General features: G+C 47.9%; 1 protein-coding gene across 2 annotated transcripts in view; it reads left to right on the plus strand.

Annotated features, from left to right (window-relative positions):
* The first annotated feature begins 248 nt into the window (after nt 1-248).
* Nucleotides 249-27,976, plus strand: part of GNG7 (G protein subunit gamma 7) — a 210,193-nt gene continuing 182,465 nt past the window's right edge. For both annotated transcript variants that reach the window (XM_038773058.1, XM_038773057.1), the window contains exon 1: nt 249-323. The gene's annotated coding sequence lies outside the window, so the exon portion shown is untranslated. The remainder of the gene's footprint in view (nt 324-27,976) is intronic.

Consider the following 27,976-nt stretch of genomic DNA (forward strand, 5'->3'; position numbering starts at 1 on the left):
AACTTGTTAACCGTTCCCCGTCCCGCCCCCTCCCCATCCCGCCTTTCCCCTTTTCCCCCCCTGCCTAAAGAGGGGCCCCCGGACTCTCCCTTCTCGATTGGGCTCGAGGAGCTGTCACTCCTCCCTTCCCCTCTCCGCTCGGACCTCGCCCCCCGCCGTTGGCGGTCGAGCGGGCGGTGTGGCGTCTCAGGCGGCGACGGGGTTGGCTGTGCGGCGGCGGCGGCGGCTGAGGTGGGTGTCTCCGGCGGCGGCGGTTCCCCTTTCCCTACTCTGACTCCGGCCCGGTCCCTCTCGGGCGGGACCCCCGGAGGAGGAGAAGACGGGTAAGGGCAGCGGCCCCACTACCGTGCACACTCCCGGGCCTGGCGCCATGGGGAGGGGGAGTGGAGGGGGGCGGGGTCCGGGCCGGTGGGGATTGGGGCGGTTGCGGGGTGGGAGAGAGGGTGAGCCTGAAGTGTGTGTGTGTATGGGTGTGTGTGTGTGTGTGTGAGGGCCAGGATTCGAGGGGGGCAGGAGTCATGTGGGCCCGGAGGGTTAGGGTGGGAGGAGGAATGGGGGAGCCGGGGTGGAGAGGGAAAGCCAAGGTTTGAGGGGGAGCTGGGGAAGAGAGTAGGAAATGCCTAACGGGTTTTTTTTTTGGTGGTGGGGGGAACAGGGGGTGGGTGTAGAGAAGGCCAGAAACTGGTGAAGAAGGGGCGTGGGGGAGGGAACGGGGATTGAGAGGAGTTAGGATCTGGGATGAGAGGAAAAGGCAGCTGGAAGGAGTGAGGGCTAGGTCGGGGTCAGTGGGAGAGTCTGAGATCGAGAGGGAGGAGGGACAGATCTGAACGTGGGGTAGTCGAGTGGGGTGCGGGGCAAAGGGTCCGTGGGGAAGGGGGAGATCCAGAAGGGCTGAGGAGCGGTACCTGGGAGTCAGATTCCTTGGAGCAGTCGTTTAGCGGTGTGGGGATTGGGGTGAGGACAGGGCTGGGGGCGTTGGGAATTGTTTTGGGGTGGGGGCAGCCAGGTGGCCTCGAGTGTACCGGCGGATAATAGCTGGGGGAAACTGGGGGTGGGGGCGGGTCATCTGGGATCCCCTGGAGATTTGGGGTGAAAGACTCCCAGGAGGGAGTTATATTTAGCCGAAAATCCTTAGATTTAAGCAGGCGATGGATAGTGAGGAGGGTGTACCGGGAATGCTGGTTTTTGAGGGCTGTGGGTGGCATGCTTCCCCCATTGGGTGGGGGTATGTGGGTGGGAGGGCAGGGAGAATTGTCAGGGGTGACAGCTGTTGCTGAGAGGAGAGGAGTAGGAATATTCAACTCAGAGGGTACCCTGAAGATTGTGGGACATGGGGCAGATAAGGCTTATCCAGCTACTGTTCAGAGGGTTTCCTTCTTGAAGTTGCTTTCCATCTCCTGCTCGTTGGTGGGTGGAATTAGAGGTGTTCCATCAGGTGGTGGTGGTGGTGGGGGGGAATTGGGGAGGGTGTTTCAGCAACGTGGAAGACAACAACCAGGGCCAAATGTTGTGCTCTTTAGTTTTGCAGTACTCAGAAAAATCGCTTCATTTATTTGTGCCCTGTATCGGGTAAAAAAGATTATGGCTCTTTTCATCTTAAATTCAGATCCTTTTCTTGAGGAAGCTTTCACTTTTTGAGGGGCAGAACCATTCTCTGCTTGGGGAATTTGCCAGTTTGGAAATTTTGTAAATAAATCTGTGTGCGTGTACGTGTGTGTGCGTATGTACCTACTTTTATGTTCGTATGACAGCCACGGTGACTTATTGATCCAGGAAATGTGGTATTACAGTCCTCAGGATTGACTAACTAGGTCTTTAACTGAAGTGGAAGTTGAGCAGAAGTTTGAGGTACATAGATAACTGTAGTTCCTGGGTTTTGTTGAAAGGGTTTATTTTCAAAACACCCTTGGGATGACACTTCTGTCGATGAAAGCTTTTGATCATCTGCAACTTTTTTTTCATCGTGGTCAAGCAAGCCCACCACATTCTGTATTGGTAGAAAGTAGGGAATCTAGACCACATATGAAAAGCTTTGATGCATGAATTGTTTTCTCATAGGTAGTTGCTTTCCTGTGGGGCTTTCTGGGGAGCAGGTATTTTCTTGTGTAATCTATAGTAGTGTAGCAAATTGGATAATAAACTGGTTTCCAGGTCAGGGTGCCTTTGCAGGCTTTTATCATTTACACTGGAAACATGTGATGCTGTCTTGGACGAGGTTGCTTTTATTTTCCATTTACCTAGTGCTTAGAAGGCCAGTTGTACACAAAGCCTTTTAAAAATTCCCACAGCAAGCAAGTGTTTGTTAGCTCCTTTTCAGAAGGTGGAGTTGCATCCTGATACTTGGGTTGGAAGTAGGGTGGAAGAGACAAACCTGAGCGTGTGGGAGGTACTCACAGGCCGCAGGGTCACAGCTGGGAATTTTCCTGTGGATTTGTGGGTGCTCTGGTACCACTGCAGAGCTGCCAGGGAAGGTGCAGGATTGCTGTGTGTGCTACCAAACTGCAGCTCTTTCCCCCTGTCGCCCCCCTGCTCATCTGCAAGTTGTCACTGATGGCCACAGTGCGGTGGATGATTGCCCAAGAGGGGTTTTGGGACGTTTCGGTTTGCATCTGCGTGTCTTCTGAATTCTCCAGGTGAATGGTTGATTTTGGGAAAAATCTGTCGCAACTATCTCATTGAGAAGGAAAATGGTCATCTTCAAGAAAACCAGAAAATTTCCCTAGTGAAAAAGTGGCCACCATACACATGATACTTCACACCCTCCACTCTCCTTGGTCGACCCTAATGTTATTCAGAAGCGTCCAGAGCAAGGTTTACCGTGAGCATACCTCCCTTCCTTTGAAAGGAACATCCACTGAAGCTTGAACAGACAAAAGGAAACATGTCTTCACCCAGTGGGGGATAAGCAAATGTAATTTGTTTCTAAAGGAAGCTATTTAGGTAGAACAGAATCAACAGGTTCAGCAAGGTTTATGGGTGAGCAGTCCGTGATCCAAGGTGGATTACTAGAGGGAAAAAATGTTAGATGAACTGTCCCTTATCAAGACGATGGGTGATGATGATGATGATGATGGTATTTGTTAAGTGCTTACTGTGTGTCAAGCACTGTTCTAAATGCTGGGGTAGATACAAGGTATTCAGACAGGACACAGTCCCTGTTTCACATGGAGCTCACGATCTTAATCCCCATTTTACAAATCTGGTGACAGAGAAGTGAAGTGACTTGCCCAAAGCCACACAGCAGACAGTTGGCAGATCTGGGATTAGAGCCCAGGTCCTTCTGACTCCGAGGCCTGTGCTCTATCCACTAGGCTGTGCTCTCCAGCAAGGCAACCACATAATGGTTCCACCAAGTGCCCCGATGCTGCTGTTGGAAATAGAAGCCCGGTCTGGTGTGTTTACTGGGTCTCCATCAGGATGGCATTGCTAATGGTTTTAGGAGAGAAGGTGACCGAGAAAAATACATATGGGATATTAGAAAGCTCAAGAGAGGCTGAGTGGGTTGACCCATGGATGAGTGGGTTGCTAGGGATGTAGAGGAGAGCGAGGTGTTAGATGGTCCATTTCTAACCATAAGAACAGGTATCCAGGTAGGGTCGCCATCACAGCGTTCCTCCGAGCATCCTGAGGCTCCCATTGGAGCCCGAATCCTAGGCTGAAAAGACCCTAGGTCTAACCTAGGATGGCATGAGGCATGGACCGATTTCCGATTCTTCAGCCAAAGTCCCAAATTGGCTTTGTTCTTTGGAAATCTAACCCTCTTGGATGTAAAGCCATGGCTAGTCACCTCAATGTGCCTATGGCCATTCTAGAGGCCATTGAAGCAGTTCCATCTTGGGGAAGACCATCCACCAGCAGTGAAGGGAAGCTGTTGATTCAGGGGAGGCCAAGGTTCCGGTTCTGATTTCCAATCATCTAAAGAATGTTTTGCATTTGGTCATGTGTAAGACTTCCTAGTTCACCATTGTTGGGGGCTTCCATTTGCCGTTCTTGAGATGCCCATGGTAACTGGTGGATTGTTGGAGTTCATTGCTTTGTCTGAAGGTGCTCCAGGATCAGCTGCATCAGTATCCCTTAGATTGATTAACAATCGCGTAGTACAGTGCTTTGCACACAATAAGCACTCAATGAATATGAATGAATACCAATATTCCTGAGGTCGACTGAGTGCTACTTGGGTTCAGAAGGCTATTCTGGGTGATTGGGGAACATACAGTCCTCTAGGCTGAAAGCTGGTTGTGGGCAGGGAACTATTCATTCATTCATTCATTCATTCATTCATTCACTCAGCCGTGTTTATTGAGTACTTACTGTGTATACGATTGATACACATAAAATACGATTGATATACAGCACTGTACTAAGCGCTTGGGAAAGTACAGTACAACAATAAACAGACACATTCCCTACCCATAATGAGCTTACAGTTTAGAGAAGAGGAGACAGACATCAATACAAATAAATAGATTACAGATATGTACATAAGTGCTGTGAGGCTGGGTGGGGGGAAGAACAAAGGGAGCAAGTCAGGGTGATGCAGAAAGAAGTGGGAGAAGAGCAAAGGGGGTGCTTAATCAGGGAAGACCTTTTGGAGGAGATGTGCCGTCAGTGTTATATTGCACTCTTCCAAATGCTTAGATCAGTGCTCTGCATGCAGTAAGTGCTCAGTAAATACCACTGATTGATACAGAAATATGAGGTGTGGTCCTTGCCCTCGGGGGGCTAACAGTCTAATGGGGAAGGTCAGCAGAAGTAAATGGCCAGAGATACAATAATTAATAGATTATAAATATGAAACATAATCAGATAAATCAGTAACAATTAAGCAAATACATAGGAATGCTGAGGTGATTGAGGAGATGGCATGACCAGGAAGATGGGGGCATTCGAGTAGCCCGGTCTACTGTAAAGCGCTTGGTCTAAGGTGTTGGAAAGTAAGGCAAGGCTAGTTCTAGCTCTGCCACCAGCCTGCTGTGTGACACCATTTAAATTTTCTGGGACCCAGTGTCCTCATCTGAAAAATGGGTCAATAGTACTTGCTGCTTGCTACCTCACAGGGATTTTGTGAGGGTAAAAATGAGGGGTTTTTTTTTTGTGAAAGTGCTTTGTAATAATACCCTGAATTTGTATAGCAATTATAGTCTTGTCATTGTTAATAATTAGAGAAGGCTTCCTGAAGGAGGTAGCATTTTATTTAGGAGGCTCTGAAAGAGGGGAGGTACATGGTTGGTGAAGCTGTGGGTCTATCAGGCAGGGGAAAGGCATGAGCATCTGGCTGGAGGCAGGAGAACCAAGTGAAAGGGAGAGTGAGGAGGTTTGCTGGGGTGGAGTGGAGCGGGAAGATGACGATGAGGAGATAGAAAAACATCCACTTCAAGTTTTCATCTTTTTTTCAAAAAAGAAAGCTCTTGTAAAAGTGAAAAATCAAGTCAACCCGCTCCCCGCTCTCCTCCTCCCCCTTCTTCATCCCCCATCGCCCATTCACCTCAGCATTCCCAGACACAGATCTTCATGGTTGGAAGAAGTAGGCTTTCAAAAAATCGCTCCTTGCACATATCTTTGAAAGGACAGACATTTTTCCACTCTAATTCATTCACTCATTCATTCAGTTGTATTTATTGAGCGCTTACTGTGTGTAAAACATTCTACTAAACGCTTGGGAGAGTACCATCCAGCAACAGACACCTTCCCTGCCCACAATGAGCTCCCAGTCTAGAGGGGGAGACACACATTAATATACATAAATAAATAAATACGTACAAAATAGACTGTGAGCTCGTTGTGGGCAGGGATTGTCACCCTTTATTGTTGTATTGTACCTTCCCAAGTGCTTAGTACAGTGCTCTGCACACAGTAAGTGCTTAATAAATACAATTGAATGAATGAAATACATACATAAAAAATTACATTAATTACTCTAATATATTTTAGCTGAGCAGTGGCCCCACTTGATGCTCCTACCCCTGGCATGTGTTTCTTTGCTATCTTCTTTATGTCTAGACCATTCCCATACTGGGCTAGGGGGGTTATCTGTTGCAGATTGACTGCTAACCTGCTTACCTTCCTTCCACCACAGTTGTACCACTCGTTAGTTCTTTTGACTTTTGTTGCCAGGGTGATAATGCTGGGCTCCCTCCCTTCTTCTTCTGAAACGCCCCAAATTTGTGGCGGGGGAAGGAGGGATGTGAAGGCAAACTGAAAGGCAAGCCAGTGCTCTTGTTGAAAGAGGTTGGGGGTGAGGTGGGGAGGTTAGTTAAGGTCGTCAGGGGAGGGGTTGAGTGGGGAGGTTGGAGTCCTGCTTTTACCTGCTTTCTTCTTAGTTGATCTCTCCCCTTCTCCGTTTCTACCCCTCCCAAGACTGGTGAGTCCTACTAGTGTCTATCCAAGAGAAGCAGCGTGGCTTAGTGAAAGGAGCACGGGCTTGGGAGTCAGAGGTCTTGGGTTCTAATTCTGGCTCTGGCACTTATCAGCTGTTTGACTTCGGGCAAGTCACTTAACTTCTCTGGGCCTCAGTTACCTCATTTGTCAAATGGGGATTAAGACTGTGAACCCCACTTTGGACAACCTGATTTCCGTGTATCTACCCCAGCTCTTAGAACAGTGCTTGGGAAATAGTAAGTGCTTAACAAATACCATCATTATTATTATTACTATCCAAAGTGTAGTTCTTAGAGCCAGGCTACATGGGGCCTAAACTGGGGTGGGGAGTGGTGGTGGTCGGGGGGGGGGGGGGGAATGTGTGCTCAGCCTGGATCCAGGGAGGGCTGGGGACCTGACTACTGATGTCCTCCCTCCCACAAAATCATTCATTCATTCAGTTGTATTTATTGAGTGCCTACTGTGTGCAGAGCACTATACTAAGCGCTTGGAAAGTATAATTCAACAACAAAGAGACAATCCCTGCCCACAAGTCTTTATCACTAGAACTGTAAACTTGTTGAGGACAGGGATTGTGTCAACCACCTCCCTTGTGTCATACTCTCCCAAGTAGTTAGTCCAGAGTTCTGCACACAGCTGAGACAACTGATTGATCCAGCATAAATTGGTAGTGCCTTGTCTATTTCTAGTAATAATAATGATGGCATTTGTTAAGCGCTTACTATGTGCAAAGCACTGTTCTAAGCTCTGGGGGGGAATACAAGGTGATCAGGTTGTCCCACGTGGGGCTCACAGTCTTAATCCCCATTTTACAGCTGAGGTAACTGAGGCCCAGAGAAGTTAAGTGACTTGCCCAAAGTCACACAGCTGACAAGTGGCAGAGTTGGGATTAGAACCCATGACCTCTGGTTCCCAAGCCCGTGCTCTTTCCACTGAGCCATGCTGCTTCTAGTAACGTCAATCATCTCCCCCTCTAGACTGTAAGATCATTGTGGGCAGGGAATGTGTCTGCTAACTCTGTTGTGCTCTCTCAGGTGTTTAGTACAGTGCTCTGCATGTAGTAAGCACTCAGTAAATACCATTTTTTATGGTATTAAGTGCTTACTTTGTGTCAAACACTGTTCTAAGGGTTGGGGTAGATTCAAGCTGATTAGATTGGACACATGGGGCTCACAGTCTAAGTAAGAGGGAGAACAGAGGCACAGAAAAATTAAGTGACTTGCCCAAGGTGACACAGCAAGCATTTGGCAGAGCCAGAATTAGAACCCAGGTCCTCTGACTCCCAGGCCTGTGCTCTTTCCACCAGGCATGCTGTCTCCCCATTGATGATGATGATGGTAATGATGATGGGTTTTTTGGGTTCTTTTGCCCGTCTTCCAGGCAAAGGGAAAGTTTGGGGTTTGTATTCAGGAGGGGAGAGGCTGAAAGAGAGACCAGTGTCTTTATGTGGTGTGGTTCATCCCCTGGCATCCTAGGTCCCTTGGGAATTGGGACCTGTTTCGGTCCCAGTTTGTTTGGAACCAGAACAGGCGGGGTAATGTGTCTGTTTTGTTGTTATATTGTCCTCTCCCAAGAGCTTAGTACAGTGCTCTGCACACAGTAAGCCCTCAATGAATATGATTGACTGACTGAAGAAGAAAATGATTCCCAAATGGAGACCCTCTAGATTGTGAGCTCATTGTGGGCAGGGAATGTGTCTAATGTTAATAATAATAATGGCATTTATTAAGCACTTACTATGTGCAAAATACTGTTCTAAGTGCTGGGGATGCTACAAGGTGATCAGGTTGTCCTACGGGGGGCTCACAGTCCATCCCCATTTTACAGATGAGGTAACTGAGGCACAGAGAAGTTAAGTGACTTGCCCAAAGTCACACAGCTGACAATTGGCGGAGCCGGGATTTGAACCCATGACCACTGACTCCAAAGCCTGTGCTCTTTCCACTGAACCACGCTGCTTCTCATGTTATATTGTACTCTCCCATGTGCTTAATACCATTATTATTACAGAGAAGCAGTGTGGCTCAGTGGAAAGAGCACGGGCTTTGGAGTCAGAGGTCATGGATTCAAATCCCAACTCCGCCACTTGTCAGCTGTGTGACTTTGGGCAAGTCACTTACCTTCTCTGTGCCTCAGTGACCTCATCTGTAAAATGGGGATTAAAACTGTGAGCCCCCCGTGGGACAACCTGATCACCTTGTAAGCTCCCCAGCGCTTAGAACAGTGCTTTGCACATAGTAAGCGCTTAATAAATGCCATTATTATTATTTTGCACACAGTAAGCACTCAATAAATACGATTATTGTTTCAGGGGGGTTGGCCGGAGGAAACAAAAGACAAGAAACCCATCCAACAAAGACCACATCTAGCAGAGTGACTTGGACTTGCTCCTTCACACAGCTGGCCTGGAAGATTTATTGAGGGGTGGGGGGCGGGCAGGACCCACCCCAGTTTTTCTTTCTGAAATCCTTCCCCAAGGCCAGGCTGACTTGGAAGAATGTTGGGGTTGATGCAAGATGAATTGGACCGTGGCAGTATTCCCCCGGAGCTGGGTCCAGCTTGGGGAGGGAATGAGTTCACTTTGATTGGAGAATTTCACTGGGGGTGAAGAGGGGGAATACAGTGGGTCAGCGAGAAGGAGCCCCTTAAACCAAAACCCTGGGCGAACCAGACCCTTCGCAGTTGCCCTCGGCTTCAAGGCTCTCCATCACCTCGCCCCCTCCTACCTCACCTCCCTTCTCTCCTTCTACAGCCCAGCCCGCACCCTCCACTCCTCTGCTGCTAATCTCCTCACCATGCCTCATTCTCGCCTGTCCCGCCGTCGACCCCCAGCCCACGTCATCCCCCTGGCCTGGAATGCCCTCCCTCCCCACATCCGCCAAGCTAGCTGTCTTCCTCCCTTCAAGGCCCTACTGAGAGCTCACCTCCTCCAGGAGGCCTTCCCAGACTGAGCCCCCCGCCTTCCTCTCCCCCTCCTCCCCCTCTCTATCCCCCCCGCCTTACCTCCTTCCCTTCCCCACAGCACCTGTATATATGTATATATGTTTGTACGTATTTATTACTCTATTTTACTTGTACATATCTATTCTATTTAATTTTGTTAATATTTTCTGTTTTGTTCTCTGTCTCCCCCTTCTAGACTGTGAGCCCACTGTTGGGTAGGGACCGTCTCTATATGTTGCCAACTTGTACTTCCCAAGCGCTTAGTACAGTGCTCTGCACACAGTAAGCGCTCAATAAATACAATAGATTGATTGATTGAATTTGGCAGGTTTGAGGCAAAAGCATTAGTTTTCCCTGCTGTTCCTGGCTGTGCAGGGGTTAATAATTTGTTCCTCTATCTAGCCCTCTATATCTCTGTCTCTTGCTATATGGGATGGGTTGGGGGCTGGGAGGGTGTTTTGTTCAGCCTGTGCTTGGCAGGAAAGTGTGTCCCAGGGCAAGAGTTGAATATTGTGACTTTTAAGTTGAAACAAATGCTTCCTCTCCTTAACTCACTGGCTGGAGACCGTTGTTAGCTGGACTCAAAAACATCATTCCCTTTTCAATGAAATGGACAGGCCATTTGTTCTCAATACAGGCTGATCTTTAAATATTTGCGGCAGGGATGGAGAGATGGAATTTCTTGATTGCTTCTATTGCCACTCAACAGGCTGATGAAATCTGCAAGGGGAGGTTTAACTCGCTTCCTACAGCATAAAGCTTGGGGAGTCACACCGAAATGGCTGGGGTGTCGTGAGCAGGCTGGCCCCCTTCAAGTGCCACGGCTTGCTTTCTGGGTGGGATAAGGCAAAAGGAAAGGCCAGTGGACCAAAGAAGGCCAGCTGGGCTAAAAAAAGGTTAGGAAATGTGTGGATCTGGAAGGATCTGATCCTAGCCTCGTGAGAGAAAAATGCATTTTGCTCAACCAACCCAACATAGCTTTCTTTCCCTAGAGATCACTTTAAGAGGCTGGAAAGAGAGGGCTTCGTTGGGTTTTAAATTTTTTTTTATTTTTTTCCATGGCCTGGATGCCCCCTGAGTATGAGGAAATGTTTCCCCTCTGAATTGGGCCATATGTATTCTGCCGATCCTGAATGTATGCTTATGGAGGCCTGAAATGGCGCCAGTTGCCTTTTGGACTTTTGTTTTTCCCGACACGCACGTTCATGTGCCTTAGAAGCTGTGCACAAGCAGCTGGAAGGCCGATTCAAAACAAAAAAAAAGAGGAAATTCAGATGAACTGTTAAGAGTTGAGCCACCCGCCGAGCCCAGGCCAGGAAACTCAGCTCGGTGATATGTCCCTTTCCCTTCCGTCCCCCGCGCCGAAGGCCGAGCAGCCTCTGCTTTGGGTGGCCTGGGTCTCGGAAGCCGCCACCGCCACCTTGGCGGGTTCTGTTGTGTGGGTCTCTGATGGGTTGCTTTTTCTCTCGAAGGGAGAGAGATGCTGGGAAGCAGGATTTTCAGTGGGGGTGGAGGCGAAGGTGGTGGTGGGGCGGTGGGGGGAGAGGGTTGCTTGCTCGTCCTTTTAAAGTCAAACTCGGGTAGTGACAGCAAATCAGTAACTGAGTCATCAGATCCTTGGGGAGGAAAAATAACAGGATTTCCTCAGTGCTATCTTTGTCAGCGACCTTTAGGTGAGGGCTGGGGAGAACTGAGGAGAACCATGGCAGTCCCCTTCCACCCCTCAGCCCATAGGGAACAATTTGAAGGTGGAAATGGTGTTTGTACTAACATTCTTCAAAAGCCTTTTGGATTGATCCCACCCAGAGAGAGGGCACAGCCTTTTGTTTGAGACCTGTAGGGTGTGTGTGTGCTTTGTCCCTTTTTGAGCCCAGCAGGCTTTGGGGCATTTATCATCCGTATCAGAGCTCAGTTCTTTCGGGTGAGTGGTTTTTAGTGGCTTGCGCTTGGTAAAAACCTTCCTTTCTCCTTCCTGGTGTCGCGTGCTCGTTGATGGACTCCCACGGAGAGCGGTTATTTTCCCCGAAAAGGGACTGAGTTCCTTTTGGCCCATTCTGTTTCAAGAGTTGGCGGTACTTTGAGGGTGTTGGCATTGGAAGTCATTCATTCATTTGTATTTCTTGAGCGTTTACTGTGTCTAGAGCACTGTATTAAGTGCTTGGGAGCATACAATACAACAATAAATGGACAAATTCCCTGCCCACAGTGAGTTTACATGTTTTGTTGTCTAGCTCCCCCTTCCAGACTGTGAGCCCGTTGTTGGGTAGGGACCGTCTCTATGTGTTGCCGACTTGTACTTCCCAAGCACTTAGTACAGTGCTCTGCACACAGTAAGTGCTTAATAAATACGATTGAATGATTGAATAGAGGGGAAGAGACTCAGTCAGAATTCCACGGAGGGGATCCTGGTTCGTGAGTCAGGGCGATGCCTTCACGGACGGTTCTTTCTCTGAGTGGAGAAACAAGGTTCTGGGAAGTGAGGGGCCTGGCCGAATCTCCATCCTTAGCCACTGGAATCGGATCACTGTCCTCCATATCGTCTTCCCTGCCTAGGGTCAGGGGAACCCTGGAAAGAGCAGCTCTAGAACAGGGAGCTTTTCAGTTGGACTTGACCTCCACTCTACCTGGACAAAGCCCACAGTATGTTTCTCCCTCTCTCCCTCCCTCCCTTTCTCTCTCTCTCCCCCCCCTCCCCTCCCTCATCTTCCCCACCACCCAGGGCTGGCAGTTCCCAACTGGAACTGTGGCTCACTAATAGAATCAACCAGATTTCCTTGTCTGTTAATCCAGATTAAGCAGTGGCTTCTTTTCTGCTGGTTCCAACGACATTAAACCGTTGTCTGGAAGAGGGTGGGTGACGGGGGTGGAGGGGGATACGATGGATAGGGCAATTTGGGGGTTGGGGTAGTATTCCTGCCTGGAGAAACCAGAGCAGCAGTTGAGGAAAGGATTAAGTGCTCCCCCCCCCCCCCCCCCCCCCACACACACACACTTAAAAAGGATCAGAAAAATGCAGGCTGGAGAAAGAGGTAGACTGTTAGCTCGTTGTGGGAAGGGAACATGTCTATGAACAATCTTATTCTCCCAAGTGCTCAGTACAGTGCTTGGCACACAGTAAGCACTCAATAAATGCGATTTATTGATTGAACAGGAAAGAGCAGGAGGGAAAATGGTAGGGTTGGAAAGAGGTCAGTGGGATGAAATTTAAGGTGGGGGAGGTGGATGTTGGACTAAGGTGGCCACATAGGGAAAATTTGAGACTGGAAATGAAAGGTGGGTCCATAAAGGGGTTAAATCGGGAAGGTCTTGAGAAGCTGCAGCTCCCATCGGGGCTCTGTTGCTTTAGCTCTTATCTGCTCAAACCCATTCATTCAGTCGTATTTATTGAGCGCTCACTGTGTGCAGAGCACTGTACTAAGCGCTTGGGAAGTACAAGTTGGCAACATATAGAGACGGTCCCTACCCAACAACGGGCTCATAGTCTAGAAGCATCTCACGCATGCCGGGTAAGCCGGTAATATGTCGGGATCTACCGAGAAGAGTCCAGTGGCCTTTCTGGTCTTATGCCATCTGCAGAAGAGAAAGACAAATTGGAAGCACTTTGTAGCTCTACAGTGGCTGACTGCCTGCTCAGTGATGATTGTTCTAGGGGTTTCTGACTACACTGGGGCCCCCGGACCATGTTCCCAGAAAAATATCTGGAGCCTGGAAAATCAGTGAGTACGTATAGGTCTTTGTGGAGGCGTAATCCTTTTGTCATTCTTAACACACACCTGGTGCTGTGGCGAGCTGGGGTGAGTTCTAATAGAGAAGGCTGACCCTAGTCGGGGGTGCAGGACAGGGAACAATCAATCATATTTATTGAGCGCTTACTATGGGCAGAGCACTACTAAGTGCATGGGAGAGGACAATACAACAGAATTAGCAGATATTATCCCGTCCCATAATGAGTTTACAGACTAGAGGGAGAGACAGGTGTTAATATGAATAAATAATTTAGAATATAGAATTTAAAGTTATGTACATAAGTGCTGTGGGGTTGGGGGCGGGACGAATGTCAACTGTCCAAAGGGCACAGAACAACTGGGTCAGGAGAAGAGGGGGGCAGGATTTAAGGGGCAGAACTAACTGCTGGTGCTATAGTGCCTCTTTTTGCATGAGAAGCAGCACGGCCTAGTGGATAGAGCACGGGCTTGGGAGTCAGAAGGTTATGGATTCTAATCCTGGCTCTGCCACTTACCTGCTGTGTGACCTTGAGTGAGTCACTTGACTTCTCTATGCCTCGGTTCTCTCATCTGTAAAATGGGGATTAAGACTGTAAACCCTAAGTGGAACAGGGACTGTGTCCAACCCGATTATCTTGTATTCGTTCATTCAGTCAATTGTATTTATTGAGCGCTTACTGTGTGCAGAGCACTGTACTAAGCGCTTGGGAAGTACAAATCGGCAACATATAGATGGTCCCTACCCAACAACGGGCTCACAATCTAGACTGTGAGCCCATTGTTGGGTAGGGACCTCTCTATATGTTGCCAACTTGTACTTCCCTAGCAATTAGTACAGTGCTCTGCACACAGTAAGCGCTCAATAAATACGATTGAATGAATGAATGAATAAAAGACTTGTATCTTGTATCTTATATCTAACCCAGCGCATAGAACGGTGCCTGGAACATAGTAAGCACTTAACAAATACCATTATTATTATTTTAAGCAAGTTTCCCTCCGCATGGAGCCATGAGCAGTTGGTTCCAGGGGCTGATGGGTTCCGGCAGCGGCTGGCATTCCTTGATTGAGCAGGTCTGCGGCTCGAGTGGAAAGGGACAGGCTCTGAGGTGATTGCCCCAATTTGCCCCACCCTAGCGAGCAGTCAGTCAGTAAGTCGTCAAGTCATTTGTATTTATTGAGTGCTTACTGTGTGCAGAGCACTGTAGGGATAACCCAACAGAGACCACAGCTAGGGCAGGGGTGAAAGGTGGAGGGCATCTGGGCCTTACCCCTCCCTGAAACTGTATTCCTGTTCTACTAGGAGGGGAGACTCCCTTTATGGCTGAGTGGAAGGTGAGACACATGTCAACTCTTTCGTATTGTACTCTCCCAAAGCACTTAATACGGTGCTCTGCACACAGTAAGCGCTCAATACATACCATCGATTGATTGAGTTTTAGTAGCGTCCTCTGGGTGGCAAGGGGCGACATCCAGGTCGTTGGCCTCTACAGAGACCTCTGCCTTTGGACTGGTTTTCTTTGTCAGAGGTCTTCTGACTCTTATGGTCTGTTGGACTAGTGGGGAGAAGCAGCTGGTAGATGGTTTTTGGGTGTTTTTTTTCCCTATGTTGCTATCCCGGTACCTCATTCCCAGCCTGGGATGCTGGTCCCAGTTTGGCTTTTAACTCATTTGGATGCCAGGTGCCATTTCTTTTGCTTTCTACCACCTTTCATTATGTCTTGGATCCCAAGGGCCATCCTTGAAACCCAGGTCTCCCTGACTGAGAAGGTCAACCTAAAAAGAATCCAGTTCAGCCTTTGGAGAGGGAACAGTGGGATTCAGTGTTTTCTAGCTGTGAACTGGAGTAGCTCGGTAAACACCGGGAATTTTTGTGTTTGAATAACCTCCCTCTAGAGAGTCAAGTCTCCACACTCTTGAACAGTTTGTGATTAGTCTTGCTGCCTCCCCCATTTTCATCGCTAGAACTGGGCTCTTACAGGTGGGATCCCCCCTCTCCTCTTCCCCCTCCACCCCCTCGTGATATTTATAAAATCAAAGCCTGGCTCTCTGTGGCTTCTTTTGACAAAGTTTTCCTGTAGGGCTTCTAGCAAGAGTTTAGCTAGGTGTGCAAACTTATTCCTTAGTTGTCTAGGGGAGAGGAGTCTGGAAAGAGAGGAGAGATTTTTTTTACATATGTCTTCCAATGTACTTTGTTACATTCCTTGGAAGAAATACAAAGCCATTGACTTTGGGAGACCAGACAGTTGGCAGGGTTGCAAAACGAGTCCAGCGAGTCTTAATTGTTCTGGAAATCTAAGTCTCTCCCTTTAATTTACAATTAGCATCGCCAGACTTTTCTCCATCCAGGTGCAAAAGGCAGAGCTATAGAGCCGTTCACCTGATCTGGAGGGCATTTGCTTGGACACCCTTGAGATCTCTAAGGGATAGTAGATTTTTGAAAACCGAACCTGTTTCATATATATATTTTTATGTGTGTGTTTTGCATGCTCCATTACCAAGCATCTTGGAAATTGCTTTGTGCTTGCTATTGTGTGAAGCCTGGACAGCCTTGGTTCACTAGGAGAGCTGAAGAACTCTCTCCCCTCCCTTGCCCCCCGGCCCCCCAGCATCCGAGGGGGGAGGCTCAGCTAGAAAACAAGACCTCTAAAGGTTGTTCTTGTAGAGAGCTTACTTTTGTCACTGCAGAAAGTCTGTTGCAAATACATAATGAGCTTTAAGAGACCTGCGGCTCTATTCTTGACGTACGCGGGCTGTTTCTATTAATGCCAACTAATGGATTTACGTGTTCACTGATTGAGTCTGCCCCCCCTCCCCTCCCCCTATTCTCCCCTCCCCACTCCCTGTCGGTTGGATAGGAGGATTATGGGAAAGAAGCACACAGAGCTTTTGTGTCCATGGGGTAGTGGGAAGGGCGGTGGGTTAGCATCTCACCATCTACCTTCATTTAAATAGACATTTCCTCCTGGGTTTCTTGCAGGTGAGTCTACTGCTGCAGTTTGGCTTAATTCTACATCTTGGTGAATTTTCAGTGAGTTGGCTCTCTCTCCCTCTCTCTCTTTGCTGTGATGGCTAGACTTTATTGGTTTTGATTATTGACTGGTGGAATCATCTTTTCCCTCAGTTTCTCCACTGGGGGAATAGATCTTTTCCTTCTGTCGTTTCTCTCTTCTGCATTACTTTGTACTGGACTTTGAGCCTGGATTCCCCAGCCATCCTTTTGGCTACTCTTCCCTCCAAAGAACGATTCCCCCTGAACTTTTTCACTAACCTAGGGTCTGTGCATTTTCCCTCTGAAGGCCTCTTCCACCTTTTACCTCAACGTAAAAGGTACTTCAAGGTACTGTTTCCAAAGCGGCTCTAAAAGGAGACTTCAGTAAATCCCCCACATTATTCGGAGGGATTCTTCATAGGTGGGCACGGACACTGTAAGTTGACTTGCTCCTATTCTTTATTTGTGTGTGTGCGTGTGTGTGTACATGTGGTGTATGTGTGTACCTAATGAAATAGAGGAATGATTCTAGTTTCCAGGTTTCTGGCATTTCAGTCTCTCTCTCTCTCTGTCTCTCCCCCCAACCCCTTTCCCCCCCTCCCCCTCCATCCCCGCTTCCAGTGGTCTGTTGAAATGGAATCAATCTATCAATCAATGGTATTTATTGAGCACTTACTGTGTGCAGAGCACTGTACTCAGCACCTGGGAGAGTACAGTACAACAGAGCAGACATGTTCCCTGCCCCCTGCCCTCAAGGAGCTTACAGTCTAGAGGTAATATGGAAGACTGTAAATTTGCCCTTCTTGAGGGTTGTCCCTCAAGAAGAAGCAGCGTGGCTCAGTGGAAAGAGCCCGGGCTTTGGAGTCAGAGGTCATGGGTTCGAATCCTGGCTCCGCCACGTGTCTCCTGTGTGACCTTGGGCAAGTTACTTAACTTCTCGGAGCCTCAGTTCCCTCATCTGTAAAATGGGGATGATGACTTGGAGCCCCACGCGGGACAGCCTGATCACCTTGAATCCCCCCAGCGCTTAGAACAGTGCTTTGCACATAGTAAGCGCTTAACAAATGCCATTATTATTATTATTATTAAGAAGAATGGAAAGACCACAGGCCTGGGAGTAGGACGACCTGGGTTCTAATCCCATCTCTGCCTCCTGCCGGCTCTGTGACCTTGGGCCAATCACTTGATTTTTCTGTGCCTCAGTTTCCTCATCTGTAAAATGGGGATGAAATACCTGTTCTCCCCACTATCAGACAGTGAGCCCCATGTGGGATGGGGACTGGGTGACCTGATTATCCCCTCTCCACCCCAGCACTTAGTACAGTATGTGGCACAGAATAAGCACTTAACCCTCAATTATTATTTTGCCATAAGATTCCCAATTTCACCAACCAGGTTTCTGGCTCTGCCCTCCCATTGCTGTGCTTTCACATGTTTGCATTTGTCGTACCTGAATTTTTTTGAGACGAAGGGGTGGCATGCCCCTTGAGCACCATAGACATCTGATCTTCATCCTTCTCCTCCCCACAGCACTTGTATATATTTGTACAGATTTATTACTGTTTGTTTTACTTGTACATATTTACTATTCTATTTATTTTGTTAATGATGTGTGCATATAGCTTTAATTCTATTTGTTCTGACGATTTTGACACCTGTCTACATGTTTTGTTTTGTTGTCTGTCTTCCCTTCTAGACTGTGAGCCCATTGTTGGGTAGGGACCGTCTCTATATGTTGCCGACTTGTACTTCCCAAGCGTTTAGTACAGTGCTCTGCACACAATAAGCACTCAATAAATACGATTGAATGAATGAATGAATGGTTATGTGAGATTTCCTTAAGAGGCTGTCCCCCTGGTTTTCCCAGAAAGCTTCGAGAGTGAATGCCCAAGAGTGGTTTGCCAATTGGCGACAAGTGGAGCAGGGCCCCCATATCTTCCCCTCACATCCCTAGAGCTATGCCAGCATTCCCTTGTACTTTTTCTTACCCCCCGTTGCTGACTGCTGTCTGCCCTGCTACCAACCATTGGTATTTATTGAATGGTTACTGTGTGCAGAGCACTGTATTAAGCGCTTAAGGGAGTCTAATACAACATTCATTCATTCATTCAATCATATTTATTGAGTGCTTACTGTGTGCAGAGCACTGTACTAAGCGCTTGGGAAGTACAAGTTGGCAACATATAGAGACAGTCCCTACCCAACAACGGGCTCACAGTCTAGAAGGGGGAGACAGACAACAAAACAAAATATAATAATAAAATAAATAGAATAGTAAATATGTACAAGTAAAATAGAGTAATAAATCTGTACAAACGTATACAGGTGCTGTGGGGAGGGGAAGGAGGTAGGGCAGGGGGGATGGGGAGGGGGAGAGGAAGGAGGAGGCTCAGTCTGGGAGACACGATGCCTGCCCACAACGAGCTCACAGGGCCCCTCTCCTGCTTCCCTGGCTTCGTGTCTTCATTCCAGAGGGCAGATCTGTGGCCCTTGCTTTTGGGGTTTCCCTCCAGGGTTAGTAGCGGTCACTCAGGATGAATTCTGAAAGTGGTCAAGGCCAATGTCGCATTTTGGGGGCCGGCACCTGATCAACACGAGGGAGGGAGCCGTGTCTGGAAGAGATCTGAAAATCTGGTCCTCTGCCCTGGCAGGTCTGAGGGAACGTGGAGGATGGTCTTCCTGTCTAGTCTGCAGTCACAGCATTGATTCTGTCAAGAGCAAATCAGATCAAAATGTCGGCAGCTGAAAATGCAGTGGGAGAAGATGCTTAATTCTCTCCCTTCCTTTCCTCCTCTCCCTTGCTTTAATGCAACCCGGTCCACTCTACCTGGGCAAACCAGCAATCAAGGATGGGTTGGAGCTGAACTCAAGGTTCTGTGAAGGGTACCCTCTTTTGTGGTATTTGTTAAGCGCCTTCAGGCATTGTACTAAAGGGTCTGGGGTAGATACAAGCTACCCCAGCCCAGCTACATGCTGAGAAGCAGCGTGGCTCAGTGGAAAGAGCCCGGGCTTGGGAGTCAGAAGTCATGGGTTCTAATCCCGGCTCTGCCACTTGTCAGCTGTGTGACTTTGGGCAAGTCACTTCACTTCTCTGGGCCTCAGTTACCTCATCTGTAAAATGGGGATGAAGACTGTGAACCCCACCTGGGACAACCTGATCACCTTATATCCTCCCCAGCGCTTGGAACAGTGCTTTGCACATAGTAAGCGCTTAACAAATGCCATCGTTATTATTATTATTATTACCCTGTTCAATCAGTGGTATTTATTGAGTGCTTACTCTGGCCCGAGCACTGGAGTGTGCACTTGGGAAAGGCCAATACAATAGAGTCGGTAGACTCAATCCCTGCCCACAAGGTTGTGGAAAAGACAACAAACTTCCATGGCATCCCAAATCTGTCCACGGAACAGAGATGCTCTGCCAACTCCAGTTTGGCGCGGCAGAACTTAAGGAATTGCCTAAAGCTGGTATGCAGCCCACAGGGCCATCTTGAACGCCAGGGATTAGGGTGCCTGAGTCTGTCAGGGGTGGGGCCTGGAACCAGGGAGCGGGGCCTTGAGGGCAGCAGCAGCTTCATTGGGTAAATTGAACTTTTGTTCAAAGATGGCAGTCTGACCTCACAGCATTGAAAGAGGTGCGTTACCATGAACACCACAGCTTAGTGCAGAAGGCTTTTTCTCTGTCCTGGATGAGAACAGGCTGTTTGAAATGACAGCCTCTGCCCACACGCCTCGAGGCATTGAAAAGCAGATGAACTGGTGTGCTACACCGAACACCACTCTTTCCTGACAGTGTTGGGGCCCACCTCCTTAGGACAGGGAGCAGAGGCACTGATTGAGAGTCTCATTGTACCCAAATCTTGTAGGTCTTCAGCAATTGAGAGTGACTTTAGGAAGATCCAGATGTTCACACCCCAGAAAGCTCTCTCAAGTGATGGACACAGAAAATGCAGCAGGTTACGGCGAGAACTGAAATTGCCCCAGCCTAGGGAAAGGACATCATTGGGAGGGGGGAAGGAAACCGAATAAAAAGGCATATAATAATAATAATAATAATAATAATGGTGGTATTTGTTAAGTGCTTACTATTGGCCAGACACTGCACTGAGCGCTGGGGTAGAGACAGGATCATCAGTTCCCACAGGTGGCTCACAATCTAAGTAGGATGGAGAACAGGTATTGAATCCCCATTTTGCAGATGAGGGAACTAAGGCACAGAAAAGTGAAGTGACTTGCCCAAGATCACCCGGCAGGGTAGGTTTGTGGTGAATCTGGGATTAGAACCCAGGTCCGTGCTCTTTCCACTAGGTCACGCCACTTCCCACCGTATGAGACCCTGGTCTGTCAGTACCTGGAATATCTGCAGTTCTGGTTGCCATGTTTTAGGAAGGTCCTAGCAGAGCTAAAGAAGGGCAACCAGTCAGAGGGACTGGAGCAGCTTCTGAGCGAGGTTTAATTAATTAATTCAGTCATATTTATTGAGCACTGACTGTGTGCTGAACACTATACTGAGTGCTTGGGAGAGTACAATATAACAATAAACAGATTCCCTGCCCATAACAAGAGGATGATGGACTGAAAAGGCTGGGTATCCTTAGTCTGGAAAGATGGAGGCAGAGAGGGGACAGGACTGCCATTCACAATGAAAGGGGCGGCAGACAGGGTGGACATGGAGTGACATCGGAATTGGTAGTTTCCCCAGATCCCTCTGCACCAAATTGAGGGGGAACCCATTGAGCCTGAAGTTGTGGAAAGGACAGCAAGCTTCCGTGGCTTTCTGGACCTTTCCACAGAGCAGAGACGCTCTGCCAACTTCAGGTTGGCACGACACAAGTTTTGGGCTCACCCAAAGCCAATGTGTAGCCCCCAGGCAGTTTTGTATGCTAGGGGTTAGATTGCTTGGGTTCTTCAGGGGCTCTAAACAGGTTCAAAACAAACCAAAGAAAACACTTCTTCCCCCAACAAGAGGAAGGAGCATAAGGAATTTGCACCCACAGGGAACAGAATCTCAGAAAATCTTGGCAGGTTCCAGAGGGATTTGGATAGATCCATGGATCCAGCTGTGGGCCATGCTGGGCCACCAAAGAGAAAGTTGGGGTGTTGGGTGGTCTGTCTCTAAGCAGGAAACTGGGTAGCCAGGAGGGCACCCATCACATAGTTCCTGCAAGCGTTTTGGTTCCACTACTGAGCTGGATAGACTCTTGGTCTGACCCGATAATGATGTCGCCGACTGTCTTTTGTGAGTGAAAGCCCCTAAGAGCTCAGAACTTTAAAAAAATCGGTCCAGAAATCCCATTTCAAGCCGGGGAAGGTAATTTCCCACCACTTTCTGGTTGCCATACGGAGGTGGCAGAGCAGGAGGGAACACATGAAACTGCCTAGCAGCACGACTGCCTTTTTTTCCATCTCTCTCGCAAGAGCAAAATCCCCCCCCCCCCCCCGCTACCAATTTACATATCCTGTACTTAGCATCTTGCTTTTCTAGGTTATATATAACCATCTAATAATTAGATACCGTCATACAAGCTCTCTGTTCTCTCAATCACATTTTAAAGCATGTTCTAGGTTGGGTAACGAGTCACCTGGAGTCTTTCCTTTATTTTCTCTCCCCTTCTTTGCCCCTTGAATTTTCTCCTATCTTCCCCTCCCCTGAAAAAAACTCCCTCAATCTATGGATGAACCGTGAGCCAAAGAGTAGCCAATATGCTCAGTTCTTCTGAAGGGGGGGGTTATTTGTTTAATGGCATTTGTTATACGCTTACTATGTGTCAGGCACTGTACTAAGCGCTGGGATAGATACAAGCTAATCCGGTTGGATTAGTATGTGTCCCACATGGGGCTCACAGTCTTAACCCCCCATTTTACAGACGAGGGAACTGAGACACAGAGGAGTGAAGCGACTTGCCCAAGGCCCCACGGCAGACAAGTGGCAGGGCCGGGATTAGCACCCAGTTTCTTCCGACTCTCAGGCCCGTGCTCTATCCAATATGCCACGCTGCTTCTCCTTTATTAGTTTATTACTACTCATTTTGGTTAGAGCGCTGTTAGGCAATTGGGAAACGTTCTTCTGACAGCAGGCATCTGTCTGGCTGGAGCGTGACTGCAGGGTTGGAAAACATGATTCTGCACACGGGCATGCAGCGCCAGTGAGGGTGTGTGCATTACTGGGCGAGTTTTCCTTAATGCAGGCTTCGTGAGGAATGTCACAGAGGGTCAAACATACCTACTCTGCTGGGATGTAAAGCACCTGCTAGATTGTAAACTTCTTGAGGGAAAGACTAAAAATAATAATAATAATAATAATGGTATTTGTTAAGCGCTTACTATGTGACAAGCACTGTTCTAAGCGCTGGGGTAGAAACAAGGTAATCAGGTTGTCCCATGTGGGGCTCACAGTCTTAATTCCCATTTTACAGATGAGGTGACTGAGGCATGGAGAAGTTGACTTGCCCAAAGTCACACGGCTGATAAGTGGAAGAGCCGGGATTAGAACACATGACCTCTGACTCCCAAGCCTGGGCTCTTTCCGCTAAGCCACACTGCTTCTCTTGTATATACCAACTGTGTTGTCCTATCTCAAGTGCTTTGTTCAGTGTTCTGCACTTGGGGCGCTTAATAAATGCCCACAGAGGGCTAAGCATACCTACTCTGCTGGGGTGAAAAGCACCTGCTAGATTGCAAGCTTCTTGAGGGAAGGATTTATGTATGCTAACTCCGTTGTCCTCTTTCAAGTGTTTTGTTCAGTGCTCTGCACTTGGGGCGCTTAGTAAGTGTTCTGAATCGATCGATAGATTTCTTGATCTGGGCTGGATTCTGGCTGTTGGCATGGATGTGGCTTTGGAAGAGAGGAATACCGTCCATGTTGATTCTTGGTAAGCAGCCTCCTCCCAGGTAAGGGGCTGCTGAACGGAATGGAATGGGTTTAGATTTGTCTGTTTCTCCACGTCATTGACAGCAGAGGCATCCCAGGGAGAGGAGAAGCAGCGTGGCCTAGTGGATGGAGCACAGGCCTGGGAGTCAGAAGGACCTGGGTTCTATGCCCAGATCTGTCACTTGTCTGCTGTGTGATCTTAGGCAAGTCACTTCACTTCTCTGGACCTCAGTTCCCTCATCTGTAAAATGGGAATTAAGACTGTGAGCCCCATGTGGGACTGGGACTGTGTCCAGCCCGATTTCCTTGTATCCCCCCAGGACTTAGTACACTGTCTGGCACGTAATAAGCACTTAACAAATACCACAATTACTATTATTATTAGTGTTAAAGGACAGATGGCAAGTGCCATTATCACTGAGTTTATAAACTCCAAGACACATTATCCTCCAACTGTGTCTATCTGCACCAAATGCCCCAAGGGTGGGATGGAGGATTCTGTTTGAAACCCTCTAGTTTCCTCTAACTCTGTTGAGGCTTGGGGGTCATGGCCTCATGCAGGAGTGTCAAGTTTAACTTTGAATTTCCTGGCTCTGCTTGGCTTGTCACCACCTCTTCCTATTTATGTGAAGTTGGACAAGGCTCAAAACCTCCCTGTCCATTTTCTTCAGTCTAGAGTAGAGGGTTGCAACACTGAGTTGAATATTCAGGGAATGTGATAGTTATTACATATGAACTGACTTTGCCTCTCTGGGTTCTTATTTTCTGGGGTGGGGAGAAGCTGTTCCATTAACTGTATAAACTTTGTGAAGAAAGGGTATTAAAAGTCCCCCTAGATTTGTAGCCAGAACAGTGCAAGCTATGTGTATAAAGAAGGAAAGTACACCCCAAGTATTCATTTTCATTTTCGTGCTCTTATGTGAGCAGAACTTTTTTTAATGTTTAAAATGTCTCTCTGGATCACTCCAAAGGTCACAATATAGCAGATGAATTTCTCGTACCAGCTAAAAACTATTCTGGGCGCGTGTGACTTTATTTTCCTTCACATCGGCAAAGGCTCAGGGTTTTCTTATATACACAGAATAATCTGAACGATGTTCTTCGTGGGAGGGAACGAAGGTCATCCGTTTGTGCAATAGCCCTGTTGCCTTAGCGTTTCCTCTTTCTTCTCCCTCCTTTCAAAGGCCTAGTCGATTGCATCGCAGGCCAGTCCTCAAGGTAAAATGTTTTCCCAACGGCTGGTGATCACGCGGTGGAGCAACATTCTCAAACAGATTCTGTTTGATTTTTCTTTTACTTTTTCCTTTTTTTTTTTTTTTTTTTTTTTTTTTTTAGTGGCTTTTCAAAATGGCCGGTCCAGTTTGGTTAGGCTTTGAGCTTCATATTGTCCTAGCCCTTGGCCTAAAACTTGAGAATTCAATCAATCAATAATATCTATTGAGTGCTTACTGTGTGCAGGGCACTGGACTAAGTGCTTGGGAGAGTACAATACAACAATGTAACAGACACATTCTCTGCCCACAACGAGGCAGCACAATTGAGGCAAAACAAATTATAATATTTGCTTATTAGATTGGGAGCCCCAAGTGGGACAGGGACTGTGTCCGATCTGTTTTTCAATCAATGGTATTTATTGAGCGCTTCCCATGTGCAGAACACTATACTAACTGCTTGGGAGAGTACAGTACTACAAAATTAGAGGACATGCTCCCCATCCATAACAAGCTTACAGTCTAGAAACGAGCTTATCTTTTATTTATCCGAGTGCTTTAGCAACAGTGGTTCGCACATAGTAAGCGTTTAACAAATACTGCTATTATTATTACTACTGTTTGCATTTATAAGCTACAGTCAAGAAGACCATTACACTTTTAGTGCCAGTGATGAAAATCTCCAGATCCCCACAGTTATAATGTACTTGGATGATCTCCTCTATCTATCAATCGATCGTTTTTATTGAGCACTTATTGTGTACAGAGCACTGTACTAAGTGCTTGGGAGAGTACAATGCAACAGAAACATTCCCTGCCCACAAGAAGCTTATAGTCTAGAATCTCTACCTTCCTTTTCTTGTGTCCTCAGTCAGAGCAAATTCTCAGAAAAATTTCAAAGGAGCAAGGCATTGGCTTTCTGGGCACAGGGTTGCTCCAACTATAAAGATGAAAGGTGATGCTGCCGTACAAAAGTGACCTGAAACCATAAAATCCCTCTCTGCCTTCTAATCCATATTGGACTTAGAGAGGTTTGTTTTTTTTCCAATATGTTGGCGCATAAGAGGAGGAGAATGTGCTGATGTGCATTTTTGGTTTTGTATTTTAAAATTTCCTCTTTATCCATTTGCAGTTTGAGAGAGTGAAAAAAAATTAATATAAACCCCCGATGATGCCTGTGTTTTGTGAGCTCTTCTCTGCTTACCATCCTCCCCTTGAAGCCAGTCCTTAGTCCGTGACCCTATTAGATGGTTGCTGTGGCAATGGCAGCCAATTTGGGTGAAGAGGCTGAGAGAGAGAGAGTGGTTACTGTTGGAGCCCAGGCCCTCTACCTCTTGTGAAACCCCTCTCAAATGAAGGGAGCAAAACCAGAAACATAATGGGGCAGGGAGAAGTATAAGCGACAGACCCCAGCAAATTCTCCCAGAAGTCTTGTTTTGACCGTTATATTCAACTTCCTTTATCGGGCCTTTCCCAGAAGATGGGAGCCAAACATATAGATTTATATCACGCCGTGCTCGGCTCCTTTTCTCCTGCTCCCTCGCCCTCCTCCTCACCCATGGAGGGGAGGCAGCGGCTGGAGCCGGAGAAGAGGGTAGAGCAGAGACACTGGTTAATCAATCGGCTCCTGTAGCAGAACCTTATCTGTGTAGAATTCCTTTTGTGGCTACCTCATCTGTCATACAGGCAGATGTAGTTGTCAGGGCATGCTTGATCCCTCTGCATGTGGGCCCATTTTACCCAAATTAGCTGATTTCATTTTGTGTTTTTTTTTTCCAAACGATGTTTGTCATTTGCAAAATGAGATTTGCCCATGTATCCATTGCTAATCCTCTTTTATAAACATTAATTTACTTCAGGGATAACCTGACTTTTTTTCCCCTCCCCTAATATCCCACTAGTACAGAATGGATTCTGTCCATTATCCCCACTGATGGCAGCTGCTCCTAGATGGTGATTTTTTTGGGGGACTAGGAGGGAGGTGTTAATTCCAGCTCTGGAGGTTAGGAGACATTGTTGGCTCTTGTAGCACCTTGCAAAAATGCTCATAAAAGGTCTGCAAGGAGACCAGAAATCCACCGGTCCGATAGGGGTTTGATTTTTGGCAGGGGGGTGTGGAGGGGGCTGCCTCCTTTCGGCCACTAATCCCAGTGCCTGTGGTTATTGGGCTTCTGGCTGCCTCCTCTCGTGGCAGCAACTTGTGTGGGCTGAGATGCTCAGCCTGGCCCCACTGACCCCTCCCCCAAACGTAGGTCCCTTTTTGTTGCATTGAGTTGGACTGGGCTGGACTTGACCAGATCTGTGATGCGAAGCCACCAGGTGACCCTCATGGGCCGGGCGGCCTGTTGGGGTCTCAGGTAGGACCCCTTCCCCCCAGACTGTAAACTCATTACGGGCAGGGAATGTGTCTGCTAATTCCGTTGGATTGGACTCTCCCAAGTGCTTAGTACAGTGCTCTGCACATAGCGCTCAATAAATACCGATCGACCAGACTTGAGCATGTGAGCGTGTTAAGGCAACGGCAGGGCGGTGCTGCCGAGGTGGCTCTGATTTTATTCTGCCCCAGACTTTGGAAAGCAGGGACAGCCCCATCGGGTCTGTCAACCAGAAAGACCAAAGAGGGCGTGTGTGCCTTGGGTGGAGGAAGGGTGGGGGGGGAGGGCTGGGGGAGTGATTTGAGAGTCTTTGAAGCCCGCTGCCCTCGCCTCCCCAATCTGAAGATTAAGTGCCAAAAATACACCAGCCCACAAAAGTTGTTTACCATCCAGCCTTCTGCTGACGCTAACCAGCCTGTGCTACCCAGAGAGGGAACTAGACAAAATCAACATTTTTCCTTTTTTTTAAAAAAAAAAATTTCCACGGGCTCACCGGAAAGTGCATCCGCTCCAAGCCTACAGGCCTGGGGCCTTATCTCAGGTGAAAACCTCTTGTAATAATAATGATGGCATTTGTTAAGCACTTACTATGTGCAAAGCACTGTTCTAAGCCCTGGGGGAGATACAAGGTCATCAGGTTGTCCTACTTGGGGCTCACAGTCTTAATCCCCATTTTACAGATGAGGTAACTGAGGCTCAGAGAAGTTAAGTGACTTGCCCAAGGTCACACAGCAGACGTGGCGGAGCCGGGATTAGAACCCATGACCTCTGACTCCAAAACCCGTGCTCTTTCCACTGAGCCACGCTGCTTCTTGTATCTGTAAACCCTTTAAACTGTAAGCTCGCTGTGAGCAGGGAATGTGTCTATCGACTCTGTACCTTCCCAAGTGCTAAGTACAGTGCTCTGCACGCAGTAAGTGCTCAGTGAATTGATTGACCACCCGAATATCTAGTTTGGAGAGGCGGGCCATCCGAGCCAAGCTTCTAGCAACTACAGAAAATTGAGCTAGCGCCAGTCGGAGAACACTGAACCCCCACTCTGTTCTGCCCCTTGAACATTCAGTGATCCGAAGGGCCAAGTCTTGGGGGCAGACAGAGGTCACAGAGGTGAGGTCTTGCATATCCTTGGGCTCTAACAAGATCTGAGAGTCTCCAAATGGGGAAGACAGCCAGAATCGGGGCTTTTTTGAAAGCCTGCCTGACTGCTCTCCTGAACCCCACCCTGTTGTGTCCCCTTCCTTCCCCCACACCCCGGACCCCCATTGAAAAGCCAGGACCTATGCTGGCCTGTCCTTCAGTGACTGCGAAGCCTGTTTGGGTTTTTTTGGTATGATATTTAAGTGCAAACTATGTGCTAGGCATTGTTCTGAGGGCTGGGGTAGATACAAAATAATCAGATTGGACCCAGTCAATGCCCCCAGTGGGGCTTACAGTTTTAATCTTCATTTTACAGATGAGGGAACTGAGGCCCAGAGAAGTGT

The sequence above is a fragment of the Tachyglossus aculeatus genome, chromosome X1 (assembly GCF_015852505.1).
Source record: "Tachyglossus aculeatus isolate mTacAcu1 chromosome X1, mTacAcu1.pri, whole genome shotgun sequence".
NCBI lineage: Eukaryota > Metazoa > Chordata > Mammalia > Monotremata > Tachyglossidae > Tachyglossus > Tachyglossus aculeatus.